Here is a 14201-nt window from a genome sequence, read left to right as displayed (position 1 = left end):
TTCAATTTTTGCATCATAAATAATTGAAACTTTTTCAGATTAAAACATTTCTTTAAGTTGGATGGACTAAAAATAAATAAATTTTAGTTTGGCCTTTGTGATCATCTCATTTAAAGTTGAAACAAATAAATATGCCACATATTTATTTATTTTATTATGTTTTCAATTCGTCCCCACAGGTTTAACTCTTTTCCTAGTTCAAATACGTGAGTATTTTTTTTCTTTATGTAATGTGTGACAATGTAATAGAAACGAAAGAGATTGTAATGCAGAATTTTGTTGTGTATTTCATTCATACTGTCTACAATTATTTATACAAGGCAAAAGGAATAAAATCTGTTAAGCTAGGTACATGTGTCCTTTCACTATTTGTCTATGTCTAACTGCCTAAAAGAATCCTAAGAAAGAATATAGAGTAATTAATATGTACACATATTTACCTATACACTACATCCGGTAAAAGAACCTTCTAGATTTCTAATACTTTCTTTCATACTTTTACTCAAATGGACGGCCCCGATTTGTTTTTCATTTGAAGAAAATAAACGCACAAGATTGACTTTTAGCTTTGGATCTCTGAAGACAAAGTGGTCCTGTCTTTGGACATATCGACATTTGAGTGTACCCATCTTCTTCACCAAAATTCTCTATGCACTGAGCTTGTGGAATTCCAACGCCAATACCCCTCTTCAAGTTGGATGGGGACAAAGTTAAGCCCAACTTGCCGATGATAGAGCGGTGAATTGGACCGGACAAGGGTTTTGTGAAAATATCGGCAACCTGTTAATGGGAAGGGACAAAAAATAAAGAAATGATTCCCGCCTGAAATTGTTGGCGAACAAAATGGCAATCAAGTTCCACGTGCTTCGTACATTTGTGGAATACTGGATTTTTGGCAATATGAATCGCAACTTCGCTATCGGAATGAAGCTGAACCGACAGAAAGGGTAAAATAGAGAGATCTTCGAACAATCGAACTAACCAGGTAGCTTTTGCGACCACTCGTCTCATGGATCTGTACTCTGCTTCAGTAGAGGACAAAGAAACTAAAGGTTGTTTCTTTGATTTCTAGGAGACCCGCGAACCCCCAAGGATAATGTAGAATCCACTAATAGATCGATGAGTATCAGGACATTGTCCCCAGTCGGAGTCACAGAAAGCAAGAAGGCGAAGTGATGGATTAGGGTTGAGCAAAAGACCCATTGCAGGATTTGAGAGAAGATAACGCAGATAGTGAAAAGCTGCGCTTCAAGTGAGGTTGGCGTGGAGACTACATAAATTGGCTCAGATATTTCACGGCGATGGACAGATCAGGCCGCGTGTCAGTGAGGAAGTTCAACTTTTTTAGAAGTCATTGATAGAAGGTTGGGTCTAGAATCAAATCGCCAGTGTGAAGGCTGAGTCTTTGAGTGGGATCAATGGGCGATGCAGTGGCCTTGAGGTCAAGAACCCCAAATTCAGTCAATAGTTCTGAGGTAAATCTCTTTTGAGTCAAAATGAAACCTTTTTCTTCACGAATGATTTCCATGCCTAGGAAATAGTGTGCTTGCCCGATATCTTTGATCTTGAATTCACAATTAAGAAACTCCTTCAAACGATGCTGCTCTAATAAATCATCCCCTGTTATTAGAATGTCATCGACATAAACGGCAATGATAGTAACTTTCCCTGCGGATTTCTTAAAAAATAACAAGTAGTCATTGAGTGAATGAGAATACCATTTAAAATTCAAAGTTGTTGTAAGCCTAACATACCATTGCATTGAGGCTTATCGCAAACCATATAGAGACTTCTTTAAAAGACACACATGATTGGGTGAAGGGAACTGCATCTCGCTGGGAATTTCATAAAAACTTCTTCTTGCAAATCCCTATGCAAAAATGCGTTATTGACATCTAATTGAAATACTTCCCAGTTCTTCTTAACAACAATGGCAAAAAGACACCTGATGGTTGTTATTTTTACAACCGGGGAAAAGGTCTCATTGAAATCTATCCCTTCCCGTTGAATATCTCCTCTAATCACCAAACGTGTTTTGTATCTCTCCAAAAGAACCATCAGATCTATACTTCACTCTATACACCCACTTACACAGTAATGCTTTCTTTCCTGCTGGTAAAAGAACAACTTCCCATCTCTTATTTGCTTCCAAGGCCTCAAATTCTTTGGCCATAGCCTCTTGCCATCTAGGGTGTAAAACTGCTTGGGAATAGGAAGTAGGTTCTGAGGTATATGAAATAGTTTTAAGTAAAGATTGATTTGTTTGAGACAAGGCAGAGAAAAGCAATCTAGTGGGTTGAATGGAAGTGGCAAAACATGAAGCAGTAAGGTCTGTTAAAATCAATGGGTTGCAAACATAATCAGAAAGATATGGTGGGGGTAATGTGTGGTCTATTAGATCTCCTAAGTTCAAGTGCTGGAGGTGGAATAGGAGAGCGGGGAAAAGGAATAGGATTAGGAGAGGGTGAATGCGGGATAGGAGAAGAAGAGGAAGGGGAAGAATTAGAGGGAGAAGTGGAATGAATCATAGGAGAAGAAGCAATAGGAACTGAGGAGGAAACATTCTGAGTATCAGAATGTGATGAAAGCTCCTTATAGATACAATCAGTAGGTTGTGTTGATGAAGAAGGGAAAATGGTCTGATTCCCTGTAACAGAGATGAATGGGAAGATAGTTCCATGGAACTTGACATTCCTAGAAACAAAGATCTTCATGGTCTGGAGGTTTAGGAGCTTGTATCCTTTCTTTCCTACTGGATATACTACAAATACATAAGGCACAGATCTTGGATCAAGCTTTGATCTGTGAGGAGTTAGTGTGCAGGCATAGACAAGGCAACCAAAAACTCTTAGTGGGTGATATGAGGGCGGTACACTAAATAGGACTTCATAAGGAGATTTTAGATTAAGAACCTTAGAAGGAAATCTATTAATGAGATGGGTAGCAGTTAATAGACATTCTCCCCAAAAAGAAATAGGAAGTCTGGACTGGAATAAAAGTGCCATGCATGTTTTCAAAAGGTGCTTGTGTTTTCTTTAAACAATCCCATTTTGTTGTGGGATGTGAACACAACTAATTTGATGTATTATCCCTTGAGAAGAAAGAAATGCTGAATTTTCTAATCCACTCCCAAGTTCCGAGGCATTATCTGATCTTATGATTTTGACCTTCTTTCCAAATTGTCTTTCCACCACGGCAAGAAATTATTTTAAAAGGGTAAAATCATTAGACTTAGTACTAAGAAGATAAGTCCAAGTTCCCCTACTAAAGTCATCAACAATTATGAGAAAATACCTAAAACCATCATGAGTGGGTTCTTTATAGGGTCCCCAAGTGTCAATGTGAATTAATTCAAAAATTTCCTTTGTTGATGTGGTAGTAGATTGGAAATGTAACTTTACTTGTCTAGCTTTGGCACATATCTAATAATGTTTGATTAAATTATCTGAAGTAGAACAAGAAATAGAAGAGATATTTCTCATATTTGAATAAGGCAAATGCCCTAACCTTAAGTGCCATAGGCTTACATCATTTGAAAATGAAGAACAACATGAAATTGAAACTAAAGACTTAACACTATCCCTAACATACTTAGAGAGAACTGGACAGTAGTCCTTCTTAGAAGCTGAAAAAATTGGACAATAGTCCTTTTTGGAATCAATCAAACTGCTACTAGGCTTGATGGTGTGGAGTAAATAAATCCCTTGTTTCTCTTTACCAAGAACCACTGGCCTCTTCATTGAAGGGGCCTGTAAAATTGCACCAATAGAATGAAAAATGAGTAGACAATTAACATGCTGGCAAAGTTTGTGAACTGATAGAAGGTTACACTTGAAAGTAGGAACGAAAAGAACATTAATCAGAGTGAGATCAGGAAGAACTTGTACATTTTCTACCTGAGTGACCCTAACCCTTTGTGAGTTAGGAAGATTAACAAACACTGGCTTGACTAAGGTTCTAATATTGAATAGAAGATTAAGATCACATGTCATGTGTTCAGATGCTCCTGAGTCTAAGATCTAAATAACATTGTTAGCAATTTTTGAGAAAGAGTGTTTAGGTATACCTACACAATTTGCAGTCACATTCACTTCTGAGCTGATGTCTCCTTGTGGTGTGAATTTAGCTTGTTGAAGCAGCTGACATAGAGTGTGATATTGATCTTGAGTGAATCCTTTCTCCAAACCATAGATTGACTGTTCAGAATTAGGATCTGTTGTGGCTGCTGCATATCCCTAGACACCTCCTTGAAACCTTTTGTTTTAGTGAATTTAAAATCTGCAGGAAATCCAATGATTCTGTATCATTTCTCTACTGAATGTCCAGGCTTCTTACAATACGAACATACCACTGTGTTTCTCTTTCCCTCAAAACTTCATCTCTTATTTGCTTGAGTATACTTCTGACCTCCATATTGCTGCTTTGTGGCCAAGAAAGCAAAGTCAAGAGGATGCTGTACAACCTGGATTTCTTTCTGTTTCTCTTCCTAGATCAAGAGTGAGTAAGCATGATTGATGCTGGGAAGAGGTGTGGTCATGAGGATATTGCACTTCACTCCTGAATAAGCATCGTTTAGCCCCATCAGGAACTGAATAAGCCTCCCATCATGCTAAAATCTTAGAGCTCTGCTCTTTCCTCCACATGAGCATTCACAACTACAGTGAGTACATGTATCAAAGCTGTCTAACTCATCCCAGATTTTCTTAAACTTTGTGTAATAACCAGCAGTATTAGAACTTCCCTGAACTAAATCGCTAAGTTCTTTTTGCAGCTGATAAAGCAAATCTCCATTGCTTTGACCAAATCTATCTTCCAACTCTTTTCAAATTTCCCTAGCAGTTTTAGAGTAAAGGACATTCTCAGCAATCTGCTTCGAAAGGGAGTTGAGCAGCCATGATATTACCATATAATTGCATCGATTCCATGCCTTGAAAGAGGGTGAATCTGCAGGTGGCTCTGTGATCATTGCATCTATGAACCCAACATTGCTTTTAGCCGAGAGAGCTATGACTACTACCCTACGCCATCCTCCATAGCCCTTTCCATCAAAAATGGAATTGACAAGAATCATCCCAGGTGAATCTGAAGGACGAAGGTAAAAGAGAGCTATCATTTGAGATAGTGATTTGAGGGGATTAGACTGTTGAAGGACTTCCAGTAGGCAGTGTAGCAGAGGAATCATCAGTGACTTCCATTGAAGAAGACTAAGAAGAAGACTTGAGCAACAGGATAGGATCTAGAACTTTTGCTCTAATACCATAAAAGAAACAAAAGAGATTGTAATGCAGAATTTTGTTGTGTATTTCATTCATACTGTCTACAATTATTTATACAAGGCAAAAGGAATAAAATCTATTATGCTTGGTACAAGTGTCCTATCACTATTTGTCTATCTCTAACTGCCCAAAAGAATCCTAAGAAAGAATATAGAGTAATTAATATGTACACATATTAACCTATACACTACATACGGTAAAAGAACCTTCTAGATTTATAATACTTTATATCATACTTCTACTTAAATGGACAACCCAGATTTGTTTTTCATTTGAAGCAAATAAATGGACATGATTGACTTTTAGCTTTGGATCTCTGAAGACAATGTGGTCCTGTCTTTGAACATATCGACATTTGAGTGTAACCCATCTTCTTCATCAAAATTCTCTGTGCGCTGAGCTTGTGGAATTCCGAGGCCAATACAATGAGACTTGAACAATGATCTTTGTCTGCTCTGATATCATATCCAATATCTTGAACTTTTAGCCAAAGAGATTTAATAATTTTATTCCAATTTTTACCATAACATATTCCTTAAATTTGAACGTCAAGGTTTGTCCATAAACGTTTGGTCTCTCTTGATCGTATGTTGACGAACAAAAACATTATTTGAGCTCATTTTATCATCAACTTGATTTTCCACGCCTACGAAGAGTTAAATGGCTTTCACACACTCTAATTTCCTTGAACTCTTAAACTAGAAAGCTTATATGAAACCAAGAAATTTATTGTTTGACGGGGACAAAGGGGTATAAGACAGTAGGATCGGAGAAACATTTGCTACTTGTTAGTTGAGGGAGGGAGATATGTGTAAAGGGAAGGAGAGAGTTGCGTAGAATATCTTTGTGGAGGAGTACAAAACTGAAGTTATATTTCGTAATAGCTTAGAGTCGTTGAGCAAAAAAAAAAAGTAGGAGACTTCAAGAAGAAAAGCACAAGCTTTGCAAACTTGATAGAAGTATGTATTATGTTGAATGGGAAATTAAATGAAAGTTATTCAGATCTTATGCCGAATCCAAGGAATGTTTTAAGTTGAATAGACTCAATAATTTAGCCTCACGATTCTTAATTGGGTGGTTCCTATGATGTGTACAGGAATGTAATAGCCTGTTTGGCCAAACTTTTTTTTTTGCCAAAAGTATTTTTTTTGGCCAAGCACGTGAGAATAGAAATTAGCCAAAAGGTAAAGGACAGAAAGCATGCCTATGTTAAGGTGGGGCCTAAAATGGCTGCAAGAAGCCATAAGGCATGCCAATATATAGCAGCAGTTTTCTTCTTTAATGGAGGCGGAAAAAGACAGAGATATTGGAAATTGATTTAGAAGACGAGACAAATGATAGTATATTGGAATATATAAGACAGACAAAGTTAAATGGTGGAAAGGTAGCAAATTAATTATAATGAGACATAACTTCATTTGATTATTCGAGGAAAAAGAAGGGACATAATGTCGGAAGCCACACACATTCGGAAATTCTTCCTAATGTCTTCCACTTCTGGCTACTGCTTCCTCCCATATTTCTTCTATATGCGGAGAATGGAAAAGACTCCATTAATAGGAAATTAAGCACTAGTAGTTCACTTAGGCATTATTTGTTCATCTAAATTAGCATTCACGTTTCAGTCGTTAAATGTAGTATTTTGTTTTCTAGATCTGGATTTTGTTTATTCAAATTTTAATTAATAAATGCTTTATTTTTTTTATACAAAAATCACTTAATGATTTTAAATATTCTTGAAAAACTAAAACATATTACTAAAATGCTATTAAGTCAATGACTATTGTAAATAAAGCATTTCAGCACCACCCCATCCAATCCCCCTATTTGACCCAAAAGATATTAAAATCTTTTTTGATTTAATCAATTAAAAAAGATGAAGAGGTAAATCTTAGTCAAACACAATAAACTTCAGATCTATAAGCAAATCAGAAAATAAAGCATAAGATGAAATAGGGGCGATCAATCTTATTGAGGCTTTTCATTTTTACTCTCTTTAATCGATGAAGATGACTGTTTTACATATTCCATGGAATATTGCTTTGTCTTCTTTTTTCTAAGAAGATTACAGAGGAGAGAAAAGAGAAAGAGAAGAGGTCCACCTTCTCTAGGATGGTTCCCCCCTTATATATAGTTATGGAATCTTTACTATGTTCTTGGGTCAACACACTTTCATACCACGTCCGCTTTCATCGTTCCCTGAATGTTATTTTTTGACTTGGAAGATATTGTGAGTACGAGATTTGGAGCAAACCATGTCGTTTCCACTATCTCACTGCTTGGACGGAATCTCGATTGGGTCAACCGTAGCGGTCAGATTTTGACCAATATAGTTAGTCCCTCCGTCTGCCAGGGTCGTCCCTTTTCGGGCCTGGCAGACAGATTATGATTGTTACATATCTGAGAAATATCTGACTACCTACCCCTTGGGTATGATCCTTAGGTTCAAGTAATGTAAAGATGTCTTTTCGATATCCTTGGACCGTTGCAGCCGTTTTGGAAATGTAACATCATTTAACTTGAAACGTTGTTCGTGATTGCCGCCATTATGATGCACGTTCCCGGGGGATTGAACCGTTTCATGCCCTATCAAATTCGATTGGCGACTCTTGGGTTTCGTGCTTGGGGTATTTATATCTCTTATAAATAGAAGGAATGCATCATTCAATTGACACACTTCTTTTCCTTTTACTTGAAAGAACTTTGCGAATCTTCTTTTCTCCTGATACTTCGAATTTTTAATCTTCTCCGGTTAGCTAAGAACTTTCATCTTTCCTTTTCTTTATCCCTTTGCTTTATCAAATTGACATAAATGGCTAGTGATTCTTCTCGCGCTGACCTCGTTGTCATAATTCCGGCGCTGAAAAGCGATGTTATAGCCACTGGAGGAGAAGAAGTGGTAGAAGATGAGGAGGTCCTATCGGTGGTTGAGATCTTGCCTCGCCCTGGGAATGCATGGAATGATTTCCACAGTCCCGCCGGGGAGGAGCCGGAACCTGCTCCCTCTATTATAAATGAAGAGGGGATCGCAGAATTGAAGGCTAGGTCCATCCCTCGCTACGTCGAAATACTACCGGCAGTGGGGAACGACATAGTCCACTTCGACCACCCAGGTTATTGCGCATTCGATGCCTACCCCTTTATTGTTGGATACATGCTTCCTCTCCCTCTCTTGTTGGTAGATTTTTGTCGCTTTTACGAGGTATGCCCAGCTCAACTTTTGTCATATCTGTATAAATTGTTCCTCATGCTGCTCAAGTTTGCGGAGCTTACCGGTCGTGATATCACTTTGGGGCACATGCTCAATATCTATTTGGCGAAGGCCCTTGGCCTTTAAGGGTGTTATTTAGAACTTTCATCAAAATATTAACACGTCATTGTTCGATTGAGGTCGAACTCTTCTTTTTTGCGAAGGCACTTGGCCTTTGAGGGCGTTATTTTATACTTTCGTCGAAATATTAATCTGTCGTTGTTCGATCAAGGTCAAACTCATCTTTTTCGCGAAGGCCCTTGGCCTTTAAGGGTGTTATTTCAAACTTTTGTCGAAATATTAACCCGTCGTTGTTCGATCAAGGTCGAACTCTTCTTTTTGGCACAGGCCCTTGGCCTTTAAGGGTGTTATTTCGAACTTTCGTCGAAATATTAACACGTCATTGTTCGATCGAGGTCAAACTCTTTTTTTTGCGGAGGCACTTGGCCTTTGAGGGTGTTATTTCATACTTTCATTGAAATATTAATCCGTCGTTGTTCGATCAAGGTCAAACTCTTCTTTTTCGCGAAGGCCCTTGGCCTTCAAGGGTGTTATTTAGAACTTTTGTCGAAATATTAACCCGTCGTTTTTCGATCGAGGTCGAACTCTTCTTTTTGGCGAAAGCCCTTGTCCTTTAAGGGTGTTATTTCGAACTTTCGTCGAAATATTAACTCGTCGTTGTTCGATCGAGGTCGAACATTACTTTTTGGCGAAGACCCTTGGCCTTTAAGGGTGTTATTTAGAACTTTTGTCGAAATATTAACCCGTCGTTGTTCGATCGAGGTCGAACTCTTCATTTTGGCGAAGGCCCTTGACCTTTAAGGGTGTTATTTTGAACTTTCATCGAAACATTAACCCCTCGTTATTCGTTCGAGGTCGAACTCTTCTTTCCGGTGAAGGCCCTTGGCCTTTAAGGGTGATATTTTGAACTTTAATCGCAATATTAACCCGTCGTTGATCGATCGAGGTCGAACTCTTCTTTGGCCGAAGGCCCTTGGCCTTTAACGGTGTTATTTCGATCTTTCGTCGAAATATTAACATGTCGTTATTCGATCGAGGGCGAACTCTTCTTTTTGGCGAAGACCCTTGGCCTTTAAGGGTGTTATTTCAAACTTTCGTCGAAATATTAACTCGTCGTTGTTCGATCGAGGTCGAACTTTTCTTTTTGGCGAGGGCCTAGCTTTTAAGGGTGTTATTTCAAACTTTTGTCGAAATATTAACCCGTCGTTGTTCGCTCGAGGTCGAACTCTTCTTTTTGGCGAAGGCCCTTGGCTTTTAAGGGTGTTATTTCGAACTTTCGTCGAAATATTAACACGTCATTGTTCGATCGAGGTTGAACTCTTCTTTTTTGCGAAGGCACTTGGCCTTTGAGGTCGTTATTTCATACTTTCGTCGAAATATTAATCTGTCTTTGTTCGATCAAGGTCAAACTCTTATTTTTCGCGAAGTCCCTTGGCCTTTAAGGGAGTTATTTCGAACTTTTGTCGAAATATTAACCCGTCATTGCTCGATCAAGGTCGAACTCTTCTTTTTGGCGCAGGCCCTTGGCCTTTAAGGGTGTTATTTCGAACTTCTGTCGAAATATTTACCCGTCGTTGGTCGATCGAGGTCGAACTCTTCTTTGTGGCGTAGGCCCTTGGCCTTTAAGGGTGTTATTTTGAACTTTCGTCGTAGTATTTATCCGTCGTTGTTTGATCGAGGTCAAACTCTTCTTTTTGGTGAAGGTCATTGGCCTTTAAGGGTGTTATTTCGAACTTTCGTCGAAATATTTACCTGTCGTTGTTCGATCGAGGTCGAACTCTTCTTTTTGGCGAAGTCCCATGGCCTTTAAGGGTGTTATTTCGAACTTTCGTCGAAATATTAACCCGTCATTGATTGATCGAGGTCCAACTCTTATTTTTGGCGAAGGCCCTTGGCATTTAAGGGTGTTATTTCGAACTTTCGTCGAAATATTAACCTGTCGTTGTTCGATCGAGGTCAAACTTTACTTTTTGGCGAAGGCCCTTGGCCTTTAAGGGTGTTATTTAGAACTTTCGTCGAAATATTAACCCGTCGTTGTTCGATAGATGTCGAACTCTTCTTTTTGGCGAAGGTCGGTGGCCTTTATAGGTGTTATTTTGAACTTTCGTCAAAATATTAACCCGTCATTGTTCGATCGAGGTCGAACTTTTCTTTTTGGCGAAGGCCCTTGCCCTTTAATGGTGTTATTTCGAACTTTCATCGCAACATTAACCCGTCGTTATTCGTTCGAGGTCGAACTCTTCTTCTCGGCGAAGGCCCTTGGCCTTTAAGGGTGTTTTTTCGAACTTTAATCAAAATATTAATCTGTCATTGTTCGATCGAGGTCGAACTCTTCTTTTTGGCAAAGTCTATTGGCCTTTATATGGTGTAATTTTGAACTTTCGTCGAAAGATTAACCCGTCATTATTCGATCGAGGTCGAACTCTTCTTTTTCTCGAAGGCCCTTGGCCTTTAAAGGTGTTATTTCGAACTTTCGTCAAAATATTAACCCTTCGTTGTCCGCTCGAGGTCGAACTTTTCTTTTTGGCGTGGGCCTTTGGACTTTAAGGGCGTTCGATCGATGTCGAACTCTTCTTTTTGGCGAAGGCACTTGGCCTTAATGGGTGTTATTTTGAACTTCCGTCAAAATATTAACCCATCGTTGTTCGATCGAGGTCGAACTCTTCTTTTTGGCGAAGGCCCTTGGCCTTTAAGGGTGTTATTTCAAACTTTTATCGAAATATTAACCCGTCGTTGTTTGATCGATGTCGAATTCTTCTTTTTGGCGAAGGCCGTTGGCCTTTATGAGTGTTATTTCAAACTTTCATCAAAATATTAACCCGTCGTTATTCAATCGAGGTCGAATTCTTCTTATTGGCGAAGGCCCTTAGCCTTTATGGGTGATATTTCAAACTTTCGTCAAAATATTAACCCGTCATTGTTCGATAGAGGTCGAACTCTTCTTTTTGGCGAAGGCCCTTGGCTTTTATGGGTGTTATTTTGAACTTTCGTCAAAATATTAACCCATCTTTGTTCTATCGAGGTCGAACTCTTCTTTTTGGCGATGGCCCTTGGCCTTTAAGGGTGTTATTTCAAACTTTCGTCGAAATATTAACTCGTCGTTGTTCGATCGAGGTTGAACTTTTCTTTTTGGCAAGGGCCCTTGGCCTTTTAGGGTGTTATTTCGAACTTATCGTCGAAATATTAACCCGTCGTTGTTGGCTCGAGGTCGAACTCTTCTTTTTGGCGAAGGCCCTTGGCCTTTAAGGGTGTTATTTCTAACTTTAGTCGAAATATTAACCCGTCATTGTTCGATCGATGTCGAACTCTTCTTTTTGGCGAAATCCCTTGGCCTTTATGGGTGTTATTTTTAACTTCCATCAAAATATTAAACCCGTCGTTTTTCGATCGAGGTCGAACTCCTCTTTTTGGTGAAGGCCCTTGGCCTTTAAGGGTGTTATTTCAAACTTTCGTCGAAACATTAACCCGTCGTTATTCGTTCGAGGTCGAACTCTTCTTTTCGGTGAAGGCGCTTGGCCTTTAAGGGTGTTACTTCGAACTTTCATCGAAATATTAACCCGTCGTTGTTCGATCGAGGTCAAACTCTTCTTTTTGGCGAAGGCCATTGGCTTTTATGGGTGTTATTTTGAACTTTCGTCGAAATATTAACCCATCTTTGTTCTTTCGAGGTCGAACTCTTCTTTTTGGCGATGGCCCTTGGCCTTTAAGGGTGTTATTTCAAACTTTCGTCGAAACATTAACCCGTCGTTATTCGATCTAGGTCGAACATTTCTTTTCAGCAAAGGCCCTTGGCCTTTAAGGGTGTTATTTCAAACTTTCGTCGAAACATTAACCCGTCGTTATTTGTTCGAGGTCGAACTCTTCTTTTCGGTGAAGGCGCTTGGCCTTTAAGGGTGTTACTTCGAACTTTCATCGAAATATTAACCCGTCGTTGTTCGATCGAGGTCAAACTCTTCTTTTTGGCGAAGGCCATTGGCTTTTATGGGTGTTATTTTGAACTTTCGTCGAAATATTAACCCATCTTTGTTCTTTCGAGGTCGAACTCTTCTTTTTGGCGATGGCCCTTGGCCTTTAAGGGTGTTATTTCAAACTTTCGTCGAAACATTAACCCGTCGTTATTCGATCTAGGTCGAACATTTCTTTTCGGCAAAGGCCCTTGGCCGTTAAGGGTGTTATTCCGAACTTTCGTCGAAATATTAACACGTCATTGTTCGATCGAGGTCGAACTCTTCTTTTTGGCAAACGCCCTTGTCCTTTAAGGGTGTCATTTTGAACTTTCATCGAAATATTAACCTATCGTTGTTCGATCGAGATCGAACTCTTCTTTTTCGCGAAGGCTCTTGGCATTTAAGGGTGTTATTTTGAACTTTAGTCGAAATATTAACTCGTTGTTGTTTGATCGATGTCGAACTCTTCTTTTGGGCGAAGGCCCTTGGTCTTTATGGGTGTTATTTTTAACTTCCATCAAAATATTAACCCGTCGTTGTTCGATCGAGGTCGAACTCCTCTTTTTGGCGAAGGCCCTTGGCCTTTAAGAGTGTTATTTCAAACTTTGGTCGAAACATTAACCCGTCATTATTCGTTCCAGGTTAAACTTTTCTTTTCGGCGAAGGCGCTTGGCCTTTAAAGGTGTTACTTCGAACTTTCGTCGAAATATTAACCCGTCGTTATTCGATCGAGGTCGAACTTTTCTTTTTGGCGAAGGCCCTTGGCCTTTATAGGTGTTATTTCAAACTTTCGTCGAATATTAACCCGTCGTTGTTCTATCGAGGTCGAACTCTTCTTTTTGGCGAAGGCACTTGGCCTTTAAGGGTGTTAATTCAAACTTTCGTCGAATCATTAACCCGTCGTTATTCGATCTAGGTCGAACATTTCTTTTCGGCGAAGGCCCTTGGCCTTTAAGAGTGTTAATTCGAACTTTCGTAGAAATATTAACTCGGCATTGTTCGATCGAGGTCGAAATCTTCTTTTTTGCGAAGGCACTTGGCCTTTGAGGGCGTTATTTCATACTTTCGTTGAAATATTAATCGTCGTTGTTCGATCAAGGTAAAACTCTTCTTTTTGGCGAAGGCCCTTGGCCTTTAACGGTGTTATTTCGAACTTTTGTCGAAATATTAACCCATCGTTGTTCGATCAAGGTCAAACTCTTCTTTTTGGCGCATGCCCTTGGCCTTTTAGGGTGTTATTTCGTATTTTCGTCGAAATATTTATCCGTCGTTGTTCGATCGAGGTTGAACTCTTCTTTTTGGCGAAGGACCTTGGCCTTTAAGGGTGTTATTTTGAACTTTTGTTGAAGTATTAACCCGTCGTTGTTCGATCGAGGTCGAACTTTTCTTTTTGGCGAAGGCCCTTGGCCCTTATGGGTGTTATTTCAAACTTTTGTCGAATATTAACCCGTCGTTGTTCGATCGATGTAGAACTCTTCTTTTTGGCGAAGGTCGTTGGGCTTTATGGGTGTTATTTTGAACTTTCGTCAAAATATTAACCCGTCGTTGGTCGATCGAGGTCAAACTCTTCTTTTTGGCTAAGGCCCTTGGCCTTTAAGGGTGTTATTTTGAACTTTCATCGATATATTAACCTGTCGTTGTTTGATCGAGGTCGAACTCTTCTTTTTGGCGAATGCCCATGGCTTTTAAGGGTGTTATTTCGAACTT

The 14201-nt window shown here is 39.3% G+C and overlaps 2 long non-coding RNA genes across 2 annotated transcripts; one reads left to right on the top strand and one right to left on the bottom strand.

The window, feature by feature from the left end:
- Positions 1-259: 259 nt before the first annotated feature.
- On the bottom strand, positions 260-4434 carry LOC107796823 (uncharacterized). The gene is made up of 2 exons (XR_001650521.2): positions 4067-4434; positions 260-3749 (listed from the first exon to the last, which is right to left on the bottom strand). It is a non-coding gene; the product is annotated as an uncharacterized LOC107796823 (long non-coding RNA).
- On the top strand, positions 277-5365 carry LOC107796744 (uncharacterized). The gene is made up of 3 exons (XR_001650502.2): positions 277-1475; positions 4434-4660; positions 4772-5365. It is a non-coding gene; the product is annotated as an uncharacterized LOC107796744 (long non-coding RNA).
- The last annotated feature ends 8836 nt before the right edge of the window (positions 5366-14201 follow it).

The sequence above is a fragment of the Nicotiana tabacum genome, chromosome 6 (genome assembly GCF_000715075.1).
Source record: "Nicotiana tabacum cultivar K326 chromosome 6, ASM71507v2, whole genome shotgun sequence".
NCBI classification, from domain to species: Eukaryota; Viridiplantae; Streptophyta; class Magnoliopsida; order Solanales; family Solanaceae; genus Nicotiana; species Nicotiana tabacum.
The sequence above is the reverse complement of the archived record's forward strand: the minus strand, read 5'-3'. Positions and strand labels throughout refer to the sequence as shown.